The sequence below is a fragment of the Gavialis gangeticus genome, unplaced genomic scaffold, assembly GCF_001723915.1.
Source record: "Gavialis gangeticus isolate Ggan-Ray unplaced genomic scaffold, GavGan_comp1, whole genome shotgun sequence".
In the NCBI taxonomy this organism is placed as follows: domain Eukaryota; kingdom Metazoa; phylum Chordata; order Crocodylia; family Gavialidae; genus Gavialis; species Gavialis gangeticus.
In genome coordinates, this window is record NW_017729032.1 from 264,344,557 (window position 1) to 264,352,022 (window position 7,466).

General features: G+C 44.1%; 1 protein-coding gene across 1 annotated transcript in view; it reads right to left on the reverse strand.

Annotated features, from left to right (window-relative positions):
* Positions 1-7,354, reverse strand: part of TMEM45A (transmembrane protein 45A) — a 38,950-nt gene extending 31,596 nt beyond the window's left edge. The window contains exon 1 of the mRNA XM_019523736.1: positions 7,177-7,354. The gene's annotated coding sequence lies outside the window, so the exon portion shown is untranslated. The remainder of the gene's footprint in view (positions 1-7,176) is intronic.
* Between the last annotated feature and the right edge of the window lie 112 nt (positions 7,355-7,466).

Genomic DNA, 7,466 nt, shown 5'->3' on the forward strand with positions numbered 1-7,466 from the left:
CAGAAGGACCATCACTGTACCAAGCCTAGACCCAGGACTCCCAGTGTGAGCGAGGACTGGATCCTGACCAAGGGACCTTCCCGGTGACCCCTCAGACAGCATTGATCGGGGATACCTGACTTCACTAGAACAATTTGGCACGCACCTGGCATAGAGGGACTGCCGATAAGTTGCCAACCCCATGTGGGAACTCTGTCATTCTGTTTATCTGTTGTTATTATTCACTATTAGCCCTTTATTACTGCACTATCTGTTCGTCACATTAACCTTTCTGTTAACTGTTGTATGCTAAGCTACAAGTAAATTTGCCTTTACTTCACTCCCGATTCACCTCAATCCCAAACCCAGAAGCCTAATAGCTGATACACTCACAGCACCTAGCTGGCCTGTGACACCCAATAGCCTCATGCCAATCCACCGGTATTTATAAACAGCAACTTAAACATTAGCCCCTGAGCCATAACATAATATAAGCAGTTCAGGGTGTGCTCTGCTCCTTTAAGAAGTCAAACTTCCCCCAGCACTAAGTTCTTTGTAGGCTAGGGTACCTGTTGAGCTCCTGGAGCCCCATTAGCTCAGGATGCAGCATATCAGGCAGTGCCTGGGCAATTCTTCCCTGGCAGCTCCTTCCCCTTAGCTGCTCCTAAAGAACTAAATCTCTAGTCCCACCCCTGGGGTTTATATATGCCCAGGGCCCTGCCTCCTCTGGTCACCTGACCAGGTGCAGGTGTAGGCCAATTTGCTTGTTAGCCTGTTGCCATAGTAACCTGTACCTGTGGGCTTCTATCTGGCTCTTTAGGCTCTCTCTCTGGGCAGTTCTGCTCTTAGAGGAGCAGGCACCTTAGTGCCCTGCGACAGCACTATACAGCCATGCTGTGACGTATGTGCACAACTGCAGAGTGCTTTTAGAGTGGCCAATTGTGCATCAAATTAACCCTCATTAAATGAGGGATCAGATGAAGGAGCTCCACTTTAGAAAGCTCCATTTGTGTTCCCCAGGGTTAATCTGTGCATGATGAGGGCTGGGCTGATGCAGCTTATCTCCAGCCCCCAACCTGCCAGCACAAAGGGAGTGGGGAGGGGAAGTGAGCTGCTGAGTAGGGTTTGCCCAGCCTGGGGTTTGGTTGGATCAGAGCCCCTCACCAGCTCTCCCCTCTCCAGCTCAAGCCAGGCAAGGCCCAGACAGCAGCTTGCTCCCATTCCCCCTTCCTTCCTGCTGACAACCCCGGAGCTGGGGAATTGAGGCAGGGCTGGGGAAGAGAAAGGTAGCTCTTCAGCTCCAGGCAGACTCTTCAGGCTCCTGAAAGCAGACTCAATCCCCACAGATGCAACAGGCAAAAGTCTGTTGGGTCAGGGGGAGGGGAGAGAGAGCTCTAACTCATGGCGCTTTATGTAAATCCTGTATATCTGTCAGTCCCCAATGTTATAGAAAGTGCAGTTGTTTTGAGTATTTTCCAGCAGTTAAAAGGTGGCTGATTGTAAAGTCATGTTTACATATACAGACCTTTGCAATTCAGAAGTCTTGATCAAAAAACACTTCAAAAGGTGATATATAATGATGAATACTTTGTCTTTCTTTGATAGTTAGTGTTAATCTTCCACTGGGTATAGGAAGAGATATAGGATCAGGTGGGAGACACCCAAGATAGTAATATGAAATGTATGACAGGTTGCCTGTTCGAGGGGTGAGGAATAGGGTAAGTGGAATCTGTTTGAGAAACCAGGGAGGTAAATGCAATTTTTTCAAACAGCTGCCATGGTAATTTTGAAGCGTACTAACGTAATCCCTTTTTTTAAATAATGTGAAACTCTTTTAATAATGTGAAACATCATACCCTACACCGGAGCAGGACCCGAACTACTGTCAAGTCAGAGGATGCACATAGTTCCCTTTCCCTGCACATTCCTTTGCTGTATCACATGACCTGTAATTTCCTGTGTACATCAAACCTTGGTGAATGTTAATGAGGAAAGTGAACCAAAGACCCTTTTAAAAACAAACCAAAAGACAGAGAATAGTGAAATTCCAAAGCCATTTTCCTCTGTTTCCTACTAAACCATAGGAGTCACCATCAGAAAGTCAGTGTTTGCAAAGTTACATAAATGGTACCCATGTTTTCTGCCCTCTGCTAAGGTTACAAAATAACTGTGTGAAAGGAGGAAATAATATTATAATCGCTAAAGGGAGGATTTGTTAATCAATGCACAAGGTTGAAGCCCTATAACTGTAGTCCAGTGCAACCTCCAGGATGCAGATTCACAACAATACTCATTAAAATTCCAAAATTCCAACATTGGCACTTAGACAAGGAGCAGTAGTAATTTAAGTGTTTTACTCTGTATTTCTGACACTGTACAATATGCAATGATTAATGTGTTCAAAATCAATGGGAATTGTGCATTTCAGTATCTCTTACAGGTAGTTAAAGGAAACACTGATCTTGTGTCAAGGATAAGTGAGAAACATGTTATGGCATCCATTTTCAGAAGCAGTCACTGATTTGGGGTGCCCCTCCTCCTCCGAGTTCAGCTGACATTGAGGTGTTATGTACTTATGAAAATGAGTTCCAAGTTGCTTTAAGCTGAGCACCCAAAACAGCACTGGACAATCTTGACGTTTTTGGCCTGTTTGGCTTATCCAAGGCCATGGAGTTGGGGGCAGGGGGTATGTCAGTGCTAGAATTAGAAGTCAAGAGTTCATTTCCCAGTCTTATACTCATCCTGACCCTATTTGTAACTGTCTTTCTTCTGTGAGTCATGCATATTACCCTGAATATGTAATAAAAACTTTCCCCATCAAGGATTTAGAAAATTTGTCTTTTTTCTCCCTCTTTTCATATGCTTTCCATTTTAAAAAAGAAGGATTGTGATGTGGAAGGCAGAGAATTTAGGTCCAAGAGGAGCTGCAAAGGAAGAAAATTCACTCCCTGTCAGAGACGAGCTGAGCAGGGTGCAGTGCCCAAGGCAAATCAGTCCGTGTGGGGCTCTGCCCGTGGTGGCAGATTTGGCAGCTGGGGGGGTGGAGGGGTTGCTGAGCAGCCAGATGTAAGACAGTGGCAACGCAGAGTCACCACAGATCTCTCCACCTGGCTCCACGGGGTCCCCGAAAGCATGGGGCCCAGGCCAGTCACCCCAATTCACACCCCCCACCCTCCCCCAGGGACAGCCCTGCTCCCTGTTCTGGCCTTCTTCAGGAGTACAAGGTATGGTTAAAAATGAGAAGAGGCAACTGTAGCTTATCTTGTGATCTTAATAGAGTTGCTTCTTTCCAACTGCTGTCTCTAATATTACTCATTTTCCCAATTCAAACCCCTCAATTAGGTCCCAGTTACAATGTCTCCAAAGTCCAGCCATACCTGAAAACTTCATACTGCTTAGTCTTCCTCAGCTTTCAGTGATGCCCCTCACTCAGCTCTACCATCTGATATTTGTACCCCATAGCCGTTGTTTTGCAAAGTAACTCCAGGCTCCTGAAAGATGTGTCAAGGCCTAGAAGCTTTTTAAAAGAGCCTGCTCTTTTTTTCCCTTTGTTGCTGTGTCTGCAAAAAGAAGTAACCTTTAAGATTATAAAACAATACAGAAATAACTGTTTTGTTAGCCATACATGTTTCCTGCTTATGCCAATGATCGTGTCCATTTTTAACCGCATTAGGAAAGTCACACGGATATTTCTAACACCATAGCTAAGACTGATACACAAGTTAAAGCCCATCCTAAGTGCAATAATGACAGAACATATTATTATGTTGCGCTGTATTAATCAGTTCTATGAACCAGAGAATCACCCTTGCAACTAATTGTACTTTTGAGTGCTTCCTAGAATAGCTCTAAGAAGATAGGGAAGTTGTCAAGAGGGCTCATTTTAAAAAACATGATGGATAGCTGTAATAAGCAGCAAAGACTACTACAGAAAGAAGATCCATTTTTCATGGAACTGTCAAATATGTCCCATGACATGACAAGCAGAAGTGCCAGTAACTAACAACTGACATAATATTGTGTTATGTTTTCCTAGGAGTCATCAGCCACTCTTTATATTGGTTTTCTCAATGTAAATACTGCATCGTTTTCCATTAGGTTGCAAAAAATAAAGGTTGCCCAACTATCAATAGAGAGGTTTTTAAAACTGCTTGTATTTAAACATTCCCATACAGTGTGCGAAACAAATATGACAGCATCATACCAGTGGGTAAGAACAAGAAAGCTTAACTACTCATTGTTCAAATTGAAGGAACATAGGAATAGAAGATGAAAGCTGTTGTAGTATCACAGAGTAGGCCTATGCAGGTCACAAAACCAGTAATGAATAAGTGGAAGATATTGCTCATAAATAAGCTCTCATAAAATAACAAATGGACCCAAGAACCAAGGATATTCCTCAAACCACACATCTCTTTGTAATTATCAGAGGACATTTGGGAATGCTGGTGGTATCAATAGTAAATTTAAAAAATCCTCCACAATGAATGGCTAGACCAAGGTGTCACAATATGTGCAGCCAGATCCTTTGGAGTGCAAGGTCTGAGGAGATAAACAAATACAATATGTGCATGTTCAGGCTTGACCCTGCCTGGCTGATCCCACCCCCACCCCCAATGCCAGCCCCTCTGCAAAGAGATAAAACATGGTAACATATAAATTAGTTTTTGAAATTGGGTGCCATTCCATTGACAAAAGTTATGAAGGGATGCCTTGAGTCATGTAGAATATTAGAGGCCCCCATTCTGCAGTCTGTCCTCAGTTAAAGCTCCTGCTGAAAAGGGTGAGCATAGTGCCTATGAACTAGCCACAGGATCAAGAGCAAACATCAACAAGGAAGAAGTAAGCCATGTTCTCCTCCAAGACAGAGCACGGCTAGCTTTAACAGCTCTAGAAATTTCTTAACTTTGAAACCAGACAGCAACAGACAGAAAAATATTACAAAGTATCCTAACCCTGGCTTAGTGACAACAGATGCTTCAGTCAAGTTACAAGAGAAGGACCTCAGGGAAAAAAATAAGAGAAAAACTACAGGTACAATAACCTGAATAATTTGCTAGGCTACACACTTCCTGAAATGTAGAAAGCAGTATACAAGAACTGGCCCAGCATCTTGATTAAATAATTAGCATACTTCTGGACTTACTTAATGCTTTTTCTTGTTATCTAGTGGAAAGAAAAGGACTAGTATTCTAAGGTTCAATTGTACTGCCAAATAGCAAAGAATGGAAATGGTATCCTCTTCTTTGCTCTATAAAAACTAACTGCTTTTATAAAAGAATTTGTTCAATAACCAGGACCACTGAAGCTTTGCCCAATTCAACAAACATCTGGGAAGGGAAGAAGGTAAAAATGTCTACTGCTTATTGAAATGTGGTAAAATGTCTTACTGAATGTGGTAAAAGGAAACAGGAATCAAGCCACAGTTCTACTGAGATCAACAGGAGTTTTGCAATTGACAAGTCTTAGTCCAACCCTATCTTAAGGCTAATGAGGCCCCTTGGGTGCCACTGGTCTGGGTATTTGCTGCTCTAGGTGAGAGGACAGTAACAAACATCCAGTGCCCAAAAAGAGACAGAAAACAGCAAACAGAGGGAAATTTACCTAACCATTGCTATAGTCACTCTTTCAGAAAGGCTATCCTTCTCCAACAGTGATTCTCCTTGTTTTAGAGCCACCTTTTCGACAAACAAGTGAGATCTAATTTTAACCAGCTCCATTTTCACAGGTTAAATACTGGGAAAGCCTACATAAGAAACACTGAACAGAACAAAGATTTACAGGCCATGTGGATAAACTCTGGGAAAGAAAAGTTCAGTGCAAATGATCAATCTTTACTGAAAAAAGACACTAACAAATTCTGGTTAAAAATTATGACCTGTCAAACTTAAAACATGCGATTACTTAGTAACCCTACAAAAGTAGTTATGTAGGATCATACAAGCAAATGCTAGCTGGTTTGTTCTTCCCAAAAGCAGAGCAGGAGGAAGTCACAAGCGATACAGCAGGTGCTTCAGTATGAAAGGGACATCTGATGTGCAAGTCCTTAGTAAAGGATACCAATGTTATTTTGACTTTTTACTGTTAGCCGCCCTGAATCTTTGTTGGAAAGGACAATATATGAATTAAATACATAGATAATAAAAAAGAAAGATATAATTCTAGATATATAACAAGTGATAGGTATGCAAAGACAAAGTGAGCATCCAAATTCCAGTACAGACATGTAAAGCTTAACGCATTTCTATCTCCGTCCTTGTGCAATAAAGTTCCAGCTTCTGAAAATTCTAAAAGGCAACGACCAAAAAGATAATTAAAGGACTGGAGCACACAGTAATGAACATGGCAACCTTTAGGATTATCAGGAGGAGGAGAATGTATGTGATTTCAGAAAGGAAAATGGTATGTTTCCAAGGATTTTAAACGTTTTCCCGCTATTATTTCAGTATACAGCAAAATGAGAAGCCTATCTAGATCTGGGGGTTCTAATGCTTAGCTAGAGAGGATGAATTCAGTTCCAATTCAGTTGCTTTTTCACTCAGAAATTTAAGACTAGCCTTAAGTTTTCTGAGACACCCAAAAATAAGGGAGAAAAGCAAGCTATACAAAAAACTGTGCAGAACGTGTTTTATTCACGCTTGTAATTTTGCCAGGCATCTCCACTTCACAATTTGGAATAGCTAATCTAAATGATTTCCAGTCCCCCAAAATGAGAAAGAATCGCCCACCCTTTGGGTGGAGCAGTCCAGTACACCGATGAGTTTAGATCGGTGATTCACAACCAGGATGTCACAGCACCCTGGGGTGCCTTAAAATCTTTTCAAGATGCCGCAGGACCTTAGCCCTGATCGGCTTGCAAGCGGGATTCACAAGATAAGCCTACAGGCTGCAAACAGACATTCATAGTTGTGGTCTTTCCGAGTTGCCTGCAACAGAAAAACGACTCTATTATGTGTCTGCTGGCAAAAAAAAACCCGAGTGCAAACTCAGAGCTGGCATTTTCCAAGAGGCGCCTCGGGTCTGTCAAGGTTGAGAAGCAGTGCTGAAGCCAAGCCCCTCCACACTTCAAGGTGTCTGCGGGCCCCTCAACCTCTCCAAAAGCCAGGCTCCGCGCAACCACGAAGTGTCACATACTCGCCAGGGAAGCCAAGGGCGCTCCCACGCCCAGGGAGCCAGCAACTCAGGCGCTTCTCTTACCCCGTGGTAGGGAAGGAGCCGGCAGCCGGGGGCAGGACAAGCCCCCTCCCAGTCCCCGGCTGCCCCGACCGGTCTGTGGGGCGCCCTGCTCGCCGTCCGCCCCGCGCTACTGAGGCCGCAGCGCGGCTCCTTCAAGCCATGCCGCACACCCTGCAGAACTGGCCCCCCACCCCTCCCGCTCTCCCCAGCCGCCCAGATGTGCCGCAGCTGGCCCCGCCCCGCGCCGCCTCCCATTGGCGGCCCGGCCTCGCCGCGCCTCCACACTGGCTCCGGCCGCAGTCAGTCCCGGC